The following is a 15,460-nucleotide window of genomic DNA, read 5'->3' on the forward strand; positions in this document are numbered from 1 at the left end:
TTAGTCGTTTTTCTTGTAGTGGTTGCAGGTAGTTCTCCTAGAAAGTTGGAGATTTGGTGGTGAACAAGGCAGGATTGCAGGTCCAGCCACTAGATTTTACCTTATTGGTATTAATTTAGTTTAAATTTCCTTAGTGTATCTCTGATTATGATTAACAATTGTTTAATTGCATGTCTAAGTTTTTGATTAGTAGGTGATCACGGTGCCGGTCACTACAATAGCAGCATGGTATGACCATAAAATATGGCAGATGAATGTGAAGAAGACCTTTCTTAATGGGGATATTAAGGAAGAGATTTATATGTCTCAGCCTAAATGGTTCACATCTATAGGAAGTGAGCATAAGGTATGCAAAATTCAGAGATCTATTTATGGTCTCAAGCAGACATCTAAGAGCTGGAACCTCATATTTGACGGTATAATCAAATAGTTTGGTTTTAATAAGATCCTGAGTAACCCTGTGTGTATAAGAAGGTCAGTGGGAGTGCTATAACATTACTGGTACTTTATGTTGATGACATTCTACTCATTCAAAATAATGTAGAAATGTTGCAATCAACTAAAGTATGGTTAGCGGGTAAGTTCTCGATGCATGACTTGGGTGAAGCATCTTTTGTATTGGAAATATAGATCTATTGGGATAGATCGAAATGATTTCTTGGTCTCACTCAGTCTACATACATTGATACCATCGTGAGGAGGTTCTCAATGGAAGAGTCCAAGAGAGGATACCTATCAATGTGTCATGGCGTGTCCCTATCCAAGTCCATGTCTCTCAAGACTGATGCAGATATAGTGGCGATGACACACCTTCGATATGCATCTGCAATTGGTAGTATCATGTATGGGATGATATCTATACATCTTGACGTGGAATTTGCAATGAGTATTGCAAGTAGATATCAATTGAACCTCGGTATTCCACACTGGAAAGATGTGAAAGACATAATCAAGTACTTTATAAGGACAGAGAATGTGTCCTTGGTCTATGGAGTAGAGAACTAAAATTGGAAGACTATATTGACTCGTGCTTCCAAAGCAATATCAATGATTCGAAGTCAATCTCCAGGTTTGGATTCATGTTCAATGGTGCTGCTATCTCTCGGAAGACTTCCAAGAAAGACAACACTGTGGATTCCACCACTGGAAGTTATTCCTAATAGAGTTGCTTCAGGTCTCATTAGAAATCCAAATGTGTACTGAGAAAATGTCATATCGTCCGGGAGATTGTGGAAAGAGGAGAGGTTTTGTTAGACAAAGTCGTCTCTGCAGATAATGTTGCTGATCCATTAGCTAAACCTTTATCTGAACCATTATTCAAATAGCATAGCAAATCAATGGGTTTTAAGCATATGGGTAGTCGGCTCTAGTGCAAGTGGGAGATTATTAGAGAACATGTCCATCGAGACAAGTGTTGGCCGAGGGTCCTTGTAATAACTCTTTGTATGAAAATATTTATTTTAATAATATTTGAATTAATTAATTTGAGATATCTTTATCTGTATACTCATGCTAGTTGCATAGATAAAGCTCTTGAATATACAAATAGTAGAAAGAATATGAGATGGTCATGTGATGGGTATCATGAAACTCATTTTTGGAATACTGTATATTCTGAACCGTTCCACGTCGATTAGGCCGCCAAAAAGAAGGATAAAGACCGCTTGATCTTGAGACTAGTATTTGCAATGTGAGTGCCATGTTTCGTTGATAGGGGACATGGTGATGTTCAAGCATGCAAATAGGTGTTTCTTGTAGACTGCACTGAACAACCCTCCCTAAAGGACTTTCCAAGTGGTTCTCACTTATCGAGTTGAAAGATCCCAGTTTATGGTTGTACATTATTAGGCCTTATGATCCGGGACAACATGGAGAATCTATGTGCTAGCGCTTCACTTTGACTTGTTTACCAACTCCACTGGGATCATCAGGTGGCAAGGTTGGGTGTTGTGTCGAAACATATAGGAGTCGATGCATTGTAGTCGGGGATTCACCGTTTACCTTCGGGTATGGATATCTTATGTGATCTCATGTATTTTTAGTTTGAAATCTCTTATCAGAGTAGGTGGAAATTAAGAAAGAAGTTTTTTAATTACACATTCGATGTAACTATGGCATGACACATAGTTATTGATTCTATGATAACTCTCGATATCCCAATGGTTGTCGAATTGGTCGGGATATATGAATTGAATGGACCGTATTGTACGCTAACCATAATTGAATGGTTCTTGCAGAAACTATCATTTGATATCTAGGGAGTCATGTAAGCGATGCTGCTAGACTTTTAACATGACTGGTTGGTACCATCAGACTTGTGTTCTGTAGCGACCCAACCTAGGTCCACTACCTAATCTGAGTTTAGAGCATAATTAAGCATACATTAAATAAATTATTGCGGAAGACTTAAATAAAAGAAGATCAGCAGAATACAACCGGTTAAACAAATTCGATTATACAACCCAATCGAATAAGCTTAAATAAAACCTTCAACTAATCCTGCTGTATTCAAAGGTCACTGGCCTCTCCAAACTCCTAGTGATCAATCCTGCACCTACAACTGCCTCGTCGAATGGGGTGTCCAGACATACAGGAAATACTGGACGTGAGCGAGTACGCTCAATACGGAAACAATGATATATAAAATATATGCAGCACATAAGTGTATTTAAAACAAGGGTAAAACAGTCTACTCAGAGGTACCAGGAATATAAAAGGCTATGCCGGATAGCTAGTCCGCGGTGCCGCTCCTATATTCCCCTTTCAACTATAGCGTCTACTCCACCGTCGTGGTCGCTCTTACTAATAGCAAAACCAGGGGCTGAGCCTCCCCAAACCCGACCCGAATCCAAAATAGGATACAAGTCCCATATGAAAACTTTCAATACCTGACCCGAGTCCAAAATGAGATGCATGCTCCCTATGAAAACTGTCAATGACTCACATCTCACAGGATGCAGTCTCATGTAAAATCGTGCATGTGCTAAAGCAGTAAAACATGAAAACACATAGCACATACTCAAGAAACACATATAATATATATCATGCTGGTCATCTCAATAAGTACTTACGTATCTCACTAAAGGCAGTCCTAGCAGTCCCACTCTAGGTTCCAGCCTATCAACGTCTCTACAATTCAAATACTCATGCATCATTATTTAAGCTCTAAGAGTCTTAACTAAGCTATTGCATACTCCTAAATAATTTAAGAATATCATAGTTATACCTGCGTCGGTCGTCAGCCCACTGATGACGACTATCCCGCAACTAGGGGCACACCCCTGCTGCAGCTCCACAGCCTCAAGCACGACTCCTCTACACGAGCACTTCTCCGCTACTCAGACACTGTCTGACTATGCTAAAATATACTCCCCACTCCAACTCTAAAATAAGAGTACCCAAAGCCCTAAAATAGAGCCACGTGGGCAAAGGAGAGGAAGTTGGTGCGAGTTGGAAATGAGCTCCCCGGCCTCTATTTATAGACGAGTGTTCGGACCATCCGATCCTGCCTTCGAAACATCCGATCCTTGCATGTGTGACAAGTGTCACAGCCATTACATCGGACCGTCCGATCGGGACTTCGGATCGGCCGATCGTGAATATTACATCAGCCATGACATCACCCTCCCGAACACTTGGCGGGTCTACAGTTCGGACCATCCGATCCAACACTTTGGATCGTCCGAACTCTACTTTCAGCCAATCAGATTATTTTCCTTATCCTATCTCATCTGATGGAGATCGGACTATCCGATCCCTCTTCGGATCGTCCAAACTTCACCCTTCCAAACATCTTCAGGCCCTCCAAACTTGGACACTTCGGACCATCCGATCCCAGGTTCAGAGCCTCCGATCCTGCCTAACACCTCAAGAACGTATTAAAGGCCCAACTCTTCTTGCATGTTGGTCGAATAGATTTCGACACATTCAGACTCCTATCTAATTCCCTGCAATCTTATTAACGACGAACTACTTTCAGTACTCCTCAAACTCCTCAGTTTTGGTTCTGAAAGTTACTGCGCCATTATCCGAAAGTCACACTTTCTTGGCACTAATGTACCACAATACTGATACATATTCCGCCCTTAATGCGCATCTCTTCGGGATTTTCCTCTTGCCTAGCTGACACTCACAACCCCTGGGTACTGATCCTCTACCAACTGACCACGAGAAACTAGAACACAAACTCTTGTTCGCTCAGGATCACCATCCCAAAGAAATCTTATAAAGACGAAACCCCAAGTCGAAACCTAACCGGTTCGCAACATTCGACGTATCATTAGCTAGATCTAGCTAACTATTGGTTTCAATCAACCTCTGTGTAGAACACCTATAGTCAGGAAACACCAATCCCGACTCTGCTCTCGACACAACATATCATGAATCTTTCCTCAAGAGGATTCAGTTGACACAATCTATACTCCAACGTAACTTCTTAACAACTATTCCTAGACTGGTTATCCTTCCCATGCTCCCTTGAAACAAACAAGCTTCCCAAACAATACTGGAAATTCAGTCCACCATGTCTAGTACGAATCACAGTTTACGTTTCTTAGTATAACTGAACCTTGTGCCCTGATGAGAACTATCATCACTTGCCAAACATGACACTAAGTCATCTCTATACCATTGACCTTCGAATCTACGCATACACAACAATGGTAGTCATCGCACCTCCGTTGAGCTACATCGTCTCAACGACAGGTTACTTGCCCATGAATCTCAATCGATAGACTCGTTAAATCTTTCTACAAGATTTAGTTAACTTTGGACATCCTCCTGATAGTTATACACACTTGCAATCACTGTACACACATCAAGACTAAGGCAAGTTTCCACCAAAATGCTCTACTGGGACATTCCACAGTACACAGGAATATGGAAACGCTTCCTATCCTGTCTCGAAACTCGACAGTCATTGCACCTAATATAACTTATCTCGGAGTCCCGGATGTCATTATCATCACTAGCTAACAAGTTAATCTTAGGAATATTCCATGCTTCTAGTAACTTGCTACACATCACACATCCGACTATTGTCCATTGCTAAAATGCAATATCCTTGACAAACAGTCCGCATGGATGTGACTCTTTGTCTAGAAAGAACGAAGTTGTTTCATCGCGCTCTTGCGAAGTCTTCGGTCCCAAAGGCAAACCTCGTTGGCTACTAAGTCGATCATCGACTACCTCGATCATCTTAAAGGCATCGCGCACCGCATGCTGGAAGATTAGTGACACATCCGGCTAGATCCCGAAAACTAGATCTTAGCTAATGTCACATCTCTTCACTCGACCACCAATGTCTCCTTGATAATGTCTATTAGCTTTTCCAACTACTCGTCGAACCCAAACACAACGGTATACTTAGATTTCATCACAAGAACACTTCATCGAAATTTCGGTTGACAACCTTCAATATTGTTGTAACACCCGAAAATTTTTAATACGTAAATTTGCATGCATAATTAAGGAAAATAATTATTTAAAATTTATATTTGGGTTAAATGACATTTATGTGTTATTATATGGATTATATGCATGATTTAAATTTATGAGATCATTTAACCCGCAGTTATTGTATTTTTAGATTTTTGAGAATATTTTTGAGTCCATCGCGTAGACGGGACCGTGGATGGACGAGATGCCAAAATATTTAGCCAAAAATATTTTATGAGTTTTATAAGCCTTAAAATAATATTTTAAGATATTTTGTCAAGAAAATTTTAGTATTTAGTTATATATTTATTTAATAATTGATTTTTGGCCAAAATAAGTCATTTTGTGGACTTTTATTAATTTTTAAAAATCCTCTATATTATTATTTCGGGATTTGAGTTTTAGTATCAGATTATTATTATTATTAGGAGTTTTAAATAAAGTTTTGTTGGTATAATATCTATATATTGATTTAATGGGATTTTTAATATATTATCTACCCAAAAAATTTAAACCTAAACCTACCCCAAACCCCACTACAATCTCCTTCAGCCGACACCACCTCTTCCCACCCCCATTCTCACGTTTCTTCAGCAAAAAACACCATAGCCGATCCAACCAAGCTCCATCTTTGAAGATTTTGGTCCGTTCGTCGTCCCGGAGACCCGTAAACGCATCAACCTTTGTCTATAAATTTAAAAGGCATGTCTAAATCCTTCTCTTGTCCACCATATAAGCTATTAATCATGCATGATGGTTTTTATTTCAGAATTTATCAGGAACTTTTCGTTTTATGCAAGAATGTATGATTTGATGCATGTTTGTTGATGGTTTCAGTCATGATTCACGTTTTCTTGTTGCATGGCTTGGTCCAGAGGCTAGGGCTCGATCAAAGGGTGTCCTAGGGTGTCTTAGGATCGAGCAAGGTCAATTGGTTCAGGCTGGTTTGGACTAAGTTCGAAGCTGGTTCAGTTGGGGGTCTTAGAGGCGCGCAGACTAGGGTTTTTGAAAGAGGGGATCGGTCCAGGGCTAGGAGCCATGGCTCGGGCTGAGCCATGGTGGGTTAGGACCGCCCAGATGTGGGCTACATCTGGGCGGCGGCGCTCCGGCCAGGGGTGGCCGGAGCTGGCCGGCAGCAGGCCAAGAAGGCCTGCTGCTCTCGACCGAAGTGAGCTGGGCAAGGGGGATCGGGTTTTTTTTGGCTGGGCTGGGTTTTTGTCGGGGTCTTGGGGTCCGGGTAGGGTCGGGTCAGGTGGTCCGGGTCCGAGTTAGGTGGGCCGGGCTCGAGTATTTTAATTTTTAAGTATTTAATAGTTTAAGTGTATTTTGGGCTTTAATAATTAGTTAAAAAATTATTTGGGCCTCCAAATAATTTTATTTGGGCCTTAAATAATTTATTTAAGTTAGCCTAATAATTTTTATGGGCTTGGGAACCCATGAATATTTTTGGGCCAGTTAGTGGATTTTGGGCCAGTCTAGAATTTTATTGTGTTTAATTAAGTTAATGGGCTTAAATATTTTATTTGGGCCCAGTTAAGTTTAATTAAGTTATTTGGGCTAAAAATATGATTATTGGGTTTTATTTAAGTTTAATGGGCCTAGATGAGTGACCAGCAGTCTGGACCAAACCATGAAAAATAAATAAGTCCGGAATATATATTTAATTATTTTTATGCATGAAGTCTATTTTAAGTATATTATGAAAAATTAATTAAATATATATTACGGACATATTTTCAGTGCATGCATTCATGAAATTTCTTATGTATATAATTATGTAAATGATGAGCAATAAAATATTTTGGTGGAAATTGAAGTATGTGTGACATAGGGGTGGTTTTCCACCATATGATTCGATAGTTTTACTACCATAGGGGTGGTTATCCACCATATGATTCGGTAGTTTACTACCATAGGAGGTGATTTATCACCGCCATCGTACGTTGGTTTATGAGACTGATCAGTCGACACATGAGCGTCACACATATGGATAGGACCATCTTCAGGTTTCAAAAGCATTGCTCAATTATGTTATATGTGATGAAGAAATAATATGTTTATGATTATGGTTATGATTCAGTTTATGATTCAGCAGTTTTATTATGTGATGAAAATATTTCCATGCATGCTCATGTACATGTATATGTATTAGTAATTATGTGATGCATTATTTTTAACCTTGTTATAAAGGATTAGATATGTTGAGCCCCTAGGCTCACTATGCTATTATGGTGCAGGTGAGCATGATGACGTTTATGTAGCTCCTACCAGTGGTGAGGACTTATGAGCTCACGGAGCAGTGGACCCCGTGACCGTCGCAGCTATTTAGTTTATTATGTTGAATTTTGAAACATGTTTTATTTTATTATTGTTTCCGCATATGAGATTTTTCAGCAGCATTGTTTATTATTTTAAATTGATGCATGAAACATTTTTAAGGATTTATTTATTTAATATTTTTTAGGTTATTTAAGAAAAAGTATGTTATTTTTATATACATATATGTATGGGAATGTATGTATAGTAGTATTATTTTTAAAAAAAAATTCCGCATTTATTAGTAGTAGGCGTTTCATTTGGTATCAGAGCGCGGTCCTTGGAGGGTGTCTACTGTCACGTGAAGCTCAGAAATCTCACTATCGGTCTGTAAGTTTTAAATGCTTTAATAAGATTTAGAAGGAGCTTATGTATTAAGTTTAAGTATTTCATGTTCAGTAAGACTTTTGAAACCCTTAGTTATTCATTGTGATTTACGTAAAGAAAATATGTGGTGGTGCAGAATGCCTCCGAGACAGATGAATAGGCGAGGGGGACCTCCACCTCAAGCTCCGTAGAACCCTCTCTCAGCATTGGAGCAGACCAATGCTAACATGATGGCTGGGATTACTGCTCTGTTGGAGCAGCAAGCGGCACGTCCTAGGCTCACACATGATGAGGATGTTGCCGAGCGGTTCCAGAAGAAGGGACCTAAGGAGTTTGTCGGCACCACTGATTCACTCATTGCTGAGGGGTGGATTCGATCACTGGAGTCCATATTTGACTACATGGGGATCACTGATGCTGACAGGGTGAAGTGTGCAGTGTATATGATGAGAGGTGATGCAGCCTTTTTGTGGGAAGGTGCGGTTCGAGGTGTGAATCTACCTACATTGACTTGGATAGAGTTCAGACGCATGTTCTATGCCAAGTATTTCACTGAGGATGTGTGCAGTCGCATGATCCGGGAGTTTATGAGTCTCCGCCAGGGAGACAAGTCTGTGGTGGATTACATCACCCAATTCGAGAGAGGGTGTCGTTTCGTGCCTCTTATTGCTGACAGTGCGCCGGATAAGTTGAGGCAATTTGTGGATGGTTTGCGGGCTGACATCAAGCATGACGTTCGCATGTTGGATGTCACTACTTATGAGGCGGCAGTTAGCAGAGCATTACGTTCTGAGGAAGGGAGGCAAGAGATGCAGCGAGAGTAGCAGAGTAAGAGGCAGTTTCAGCCAGGGTATCAGAGGGCGACTTCGCAGCCTCCTGCGAAGAAGCCGTATACTGGGCTGTCTAAGGGCCCGAATCAGCAGGGACAGCAGCAGAGGCCTCAGGGGCGTCAGCCACAGCAGCAGCAGAGGGGCGGGGCCCCTAATACTGGAGGAGTTCCGATCTGCCCGCAGTGTCAGAAGCCGCACACCGGGAAGTGTCTAGTGGGGTCCAATGTATGCTATGTTTGCAAGGAGCCAGGGCATGTTTCATATAACTGTCCGAAGAGGAAGAACACCACTGGGCGGGTGTTCGTCATGCAGGCTGAGGAGGCAGACCCAGATACCTCCTTAATCACCGGTATTTCCTAAACTTCTTCTTTTAAGAAATTTTTGGGAATTTACTTCATGATTTTAATTTGCATGGGTTGCCTGATTGCATGATTAGAGTAAGATGTATTTATTACTTGTGTTTAATTAAGAGAAATATTTTGTAACTTGTATTGGGAGAAAAGTAAGTTTAGTATGCGATTGTTGGGATTTTCTGCGTTGAGGGATAATTCTAGTGGGAGGAAATTCCACGTTTGCGTTGCTAGATTCAGGAGCCACGCATTCGTTCATCTCCCTAGAGTTTATCAGGCGGGTAGGCATCAAGTCAGCCTGCACTATAAATATTGGCTAGCGTCTGCAGAGATTTGGAGATGGAGTTACCGGGACATACTATCAGAGCAGATTTTGTGGTTTTACCGTTGACTGGATTCGATCTGATTTTGGGTATGGATTGGTTGTCAGTCAACGGAGCAGTGATTGATTTTTGGTAGAGGACAGTGACAGTGAAACCAGTGGTAGGCGACCAGTTTGTTTTCTATGCATCTCCGAGCAGTGAGATCTCGCCTGTTATCTCTTATACACGTGCGAGGAAGATATTGAGACGTGGTTGCCAGGGGTTTCTCGCCAGTGTAGTCACTTCATCAGAACCACCTAGCAGATCATTGTCAGATATAGAGGTGGTTTGTGACACAGATACGGGATCGTATGAGGACAGCTCAGAGTCGTCAGAAGAGTTATGCTGATACTCGACGACGAGATCTTGGGTTTGTAGTAGGTGATCATGTGTTTTTGAAAGTATCACCTATGAAAGGGGTGATGAAATTTGGTCGCAGAGGCAAGTTGAATCCGAGATATATTGGGCCATTTGAGATCTTGGAGAGAGTTGGCACTTTGGCATACCGTTTAGCACTACCGCCAGGGCTTGCAGCAGTGCACAACGTTTTCCATGTATCCATGCTTCGGAGATACATCTCTAATCCGACGCATGTGTTGGATTACGAGCCTTTGCAGTTAGCACCAGATCTAGCATTTGAGGAGAGGCCTGTTTGTATCTTAGCCAGAGATGAGCGGAGATTGAGGACGCGGGTCATACCGATGGTCAAAGTCCTGTGGTAGAATCATTCCGAGGAGGAAGCCACTTGGAAGACCGAGGCAGACATGACAACTCGCTACCCGGAGTTATTCGAGTAAGCACTTTAATTTCGAGGACGAAATTCAATTTAAGGGGAGGAGAATTGTAACACCCGGAAATTTTTAATACGTAAATTTGCATGCATAATTAAGGAAAATAATTATTTAAAATTTATATTTGGGTTAAATGACATTTATGTGTTATTATGTGGATTATATGCATGATTTAAATTTATGAAATCATTTAACCCGCAGTTATTGTATTTTTAGATTTTTGAGAATATTTTTGAGTCCATCGCGTAGACGGGACCGTGGACGGACGAGATGCCAAAATATTTAGCCAAAAATATTTTATGAGTTTTATGAGCCTTAAAATAATATTTTAAGATATTTTGTCAAGAAAATTTTAGTATTTAGTTATATATTTATTTAATAATTGATTTTTGGCCAAAATAAGTCATTTTATGGACTTTTATTAATTTTTAAAAATCCTCTATATTATTATTTCGGGATTTGAGTTTTAGTATCAGATTATTATTATTATTAGGAGTTTTAAATAAAGTTTTGTTGGTATAATATCTATATATTGATTTAATGGGATTTTTAATATATTATCTACCCAAAAAATTTAAACCTAAACCTACCCCAAACCCCACCACAATCTCCTTCAGCCGACACCACCTCTTCCCACCCCCATTCTCACGTTTCTTCAGCAAAAAACACCATAGCCGATCCAACCAAGCTCCATCTTTGAAGATTTTTGTCCGTTCGTCGTTCCGGAGACCCGTAAACGCAACAACCTTTGTCTATAAATTTAAAAGACATGTCTAAATCCTTCTATTGGCCACCATATAAGATATTAATCATGCATGATGGTTTTTATTTCAGAATTTATCAGGAACTTTTCGTTTTATGCAAGAATGTATGATTTGATGCATGTTTGTTGATGGTTTCAGTCATGATTCACGTTTTCTTGTTGCATGGCTCGGTCCAGAGGCTAGGGCTCGGTCAAGGGGTGTCCTAGGGTGTCTTAGGATCGAGCAAGGTCAATTGGTTCAGGCTGGTTTGGACTAAGTTCGAAGCTGGTTCAGTTGGGGGTCTTAGAGGCGCGCAGACTAGGGTTTTTGAAAGAGGGGATCGGTCCAGGGCTAGGAGCCATGGCTCGGGCTGAGCCATGGTGGGTTAGGACCGCCCAGATGTGGGCTACATCTGGGCGGCGGTGCTCCATTCAGGGGTGGCCGGAGCTGGCCGGCAGCAGGCCAAGAAGGCCTGCTGCTCTCAGCCGAAGTGAGCTGGGCAAGGGGGATCGGGTTTTTTGGCTGGGCTGGGTTTTTGCCGGGGTCTTGGGGTCCGGGTTGGGTCGGGTCTGGTAAGTCTAGGGTCGGGTCAGGTGGTCCGGGTCTGGGTTAGGTGGGTCGAGCTCGAGTATTTTAATTTTTAATTATTTAATAGTTTAAGTGTATTTTGAGCTTTAATAATTAGTTAGAAAATTATTTGGGCCTCCAAATAATTTTATTTGGGCCTTAAATAATTTATTTAAGTTAGCCTAATAATTTTTATGTGCTTGGGAGCCCATGAATATTTTTGGGCCAGTCTGTGGATTTTGGGCCAGTCTAGAATTTTATTGTGTTTAATTAAGTTAATGGGCTTAAATATTTTATTTGGGCCCAGTTAAGTTTAATTAAGTTATTTGGGCTAAAAATATGATTATTGGGTTTTATTTAAGTTTAATGGGCCTAGATGAGTGACCAGCAGTCTGGACCAAACCATGAAAAATAAATAAGTCCGGAATATATATTTAATTATTTTTATGCATGAAGTCTATTTTAAGTATATTATGAAAAATTAATTAAATATATATTACGGACATATTTTCAATGCATGCATTCATGAAATTTCTTATGTATATAATTATGTAAATGATGAGCAATAAAATATTTTGGTGGAAATTGAAGTATGTGTGACATAGGGGTGGTTTTCCACCATATGATTCGATAGTTTTACTACCATAGGGGTGGTTATCCACCATATGATTCGGTAGTTTACTACCATAGGAGGTGATTTATCACCGCCATCGTACGTTGGTTCATGAGACTGATCAGTCGACACATGAGCGTCACACATATGGATAGGACCATCTTCAGGTTTCAAAAGCATTGCTCAATTATGTTATATATGATGAAGAAATAATATGTTTATGATTATGGTTATGATTCAGTTTATGATTCAGCAGTTTTATTATGTGATGAAAATATTTCCATGCATGCTCATGTACATGTATATGTATTAGTAATTATGTGATGCATTATTTTTAACCTTGTTATAAAGGATTAGATATGTTGAGCCCCTAGGCTCACTACGCTTATATGGTGTAGGTGAGCATGATGACGTTTATGTAGCTCCTACCGGTGGTGAGGACTTATGAGCTCACGGAGCAGTGGACCCCGTGACCGTCGCAGCTATTTAGTTTATTATGTTGAATTTTGAAACATGTTTTATTTTATTATTGTTTCCGCATATGAGATTTTTCAGCAGCATTGTTTATTATTTTAAATTGATGCATGAAACATTTTTAAGGATTTATTTATTTAATATTTTTCAGGTTATTTAAGAAAAAGTATGTTATTTTTATATACATATACGTATGGGCATGTATGTATAGTAGTATTATTTTTTAAAAAAAATTCCGCATTTATTTGTAGTAGGCATTTCAATTGTTGTTAGTGAACGACTACCACTAACATGGAGAAAACACTTGATCCTTTTCCTTACTCATCCGAAGTATACGATTGCCATCGCTAAGAAATTGCTTAGATCAATCTCGGCTTCTCCTTAACAAGAATGCATTATACTGGGAAACCACCAATTCCCTTGTTTGTCTTACTTTCAAGTTATCACCTAACTTGACCACATGATTCCAATTGCAATCGTCTCCGATTAGCAGCAATCCCAAAAGATCCATCTCTGGCATCCCTAGAGACCCTGTAGTGATCCTTACCCGCATCACCTACTAAACAGAACTTAGGCATGCAATTAACTTAATAAAACAGATATCAGAATAAAACTACGGAAACCATAAACATTATACAATCCCAAGTAAAGGAATCTGTAATTTATCCAAATAATATACAACCAAATCGAATAGCTGTATCAACCCAAACAACAGTAATAAATCCTAGACGAAGCTCCAGTTGGCCAACCACTGACTAGCCCCTCTTGGATCCACCCTCCTCGTCCAATCGCAAACCTGCCCCATGGAATAGGGTGTCCAGAAACACAGAGTACGAGACGTGAGCATAAAACGCTCAGTACGAGAGTATGAGTATACATGCATGCAAAGTGAACTCTCTATAAACTCGAGGTCAAGGATCAGATAACAGAGACAGACCGGGCCCTGGTATGTAGCACGCTGTGCCGTTGCTTCAGGAGGTGGCTCCCATACCATAATACCAGTGGATATGCCGGACCCAAATCGATGGAAGTCCAACCACTAACAAGATAGGGAAAAACCCTACTAACAGACATCTCGAAGGAGATAGCTCAGTATGCAAATGAATGCAGCATAAATCAATGACATATAAATCATACAGTCACATAATACATGCATACTCAGTCAGGATATCTCGAACAGTACTTCCGTACCTCAAAACAGTGCAAGCTCTACCAACTCTAGGTCCACGCCTATAGTTTGCTCTACACTGCCAAATGATACTACTATCATTAAAGTGGTCTAAAATCCTTAACTAAGCTATTGCATACTCCTAAATATTTATAGGAAGCAAAAGCTATACCTTCGTCCGTCGTTAGCCCTTTGATGTCGATGCCTCCAGAACTTAGGCACAACACCGCTACGACTACCGAACGCCTCGCCAACCGCCGGGTCAAGCCTAGGAAGGCTAGAACAACTCGAATAGACTAGAAAGGAGAGGAAAATACTCGGAATTGGCAATTGGAAATGAAGCCTCGGCCCTCTATTTATAGACAACGATCGGAACTTCCGATCCTTGATCGGAACGTCCGAACCTCGATCGGAACGTCCGATCCTGCCATCGGAGCTTCCGAAGATCCTGATCTGACACGTGTCAAAATATCACTTGTTGACTCCGGATAGGGGTGATCGGAGCTTCCGATCCTGCCACACGTCATGCCTGACGTAATATCGCTCGGAGCTTCTGATCTTGTTCGGAGCTTCTGATCCTGATCGGAGCTTCCGAACTCTACCCAAGTAATTATGATTAATTCCTTAATTACTTATTTTGGTTACGGGCTACTACATTCTCCCCCACTTAAGATATTTCGTCCTCGAAATCAGATCTTAAGTACTGAATGCAATACAGAAATCAGAAACATTCTTTATTCAAATCAAACGTTTACAGAGTTTGCAACTGAATACAACTTAAGAATGAAATCAAAACAACTCAGGATGGTCTTCACGCATCCTGTCCTCAAGCTCCCAAGTAGCTTCCTCAGTGCCTCGGCGCTGCCACTGAACCAAAACCAAAGGAATGACTTTGTTCCGTAGAACCTTATCCTTATAATCCAGGATACGAATAGGTTTCTCAACATAGGTCAAATCCTTGTTCACTTGAACCTCAGACCGCTGCAGAATATGAGATTCATCCGCCACATACCGTCGCAATAGAGATACGTGGAACACGTCGTGAATACTGGATAGGTGCGGTGGTAAAGCTAGTCGATAAGCCAAATCGCCAATGCTCTCCAGGATCTCAAATGGACCGATAAACCTGGGAGACAACTTGCCCTTAAGGCCGAATCTGAGAATCTTGCGGAAAGGTGACACTCTCAGAAACACTTTCTCCCCGACATCAAACTGCAAAGGCCTACGCTTGATATTAGCATAGCTGGCCTGACGATCCTGTGCAGTCTTAATCCGTTTTTTGATCTGATCAACAATGTCTATCGCCTGCTGGATAAACTCCGGTCCCTCAGCCTGTCTCTCTCCCACTTCTTCCCAGAAGAGTGGAGTATGACAATGTCGCCCGTACAACGCCTCAAAAGGTGCCATCCCAATACTAGTATGATAGCTGTTGTTGTACGCGAACTCGATCAACGGCAAATGATCCTGCCAGGCTGAACCAAAA

This window comes from Henckelia pumila, chromosome 4, assembly GCF_033568475.1.
Source record: "Henckelia pumila isolate YLH828 chromosome 4, ASM3356847v2, whole genome shotgun sequence".
Lineage (NCBI taxonomy): Eukaryota > Viridiplantae > Streptophyta > Magnoliopsida > Lamiales > Gesneriaceae > Henckelia > Henckelia pumila.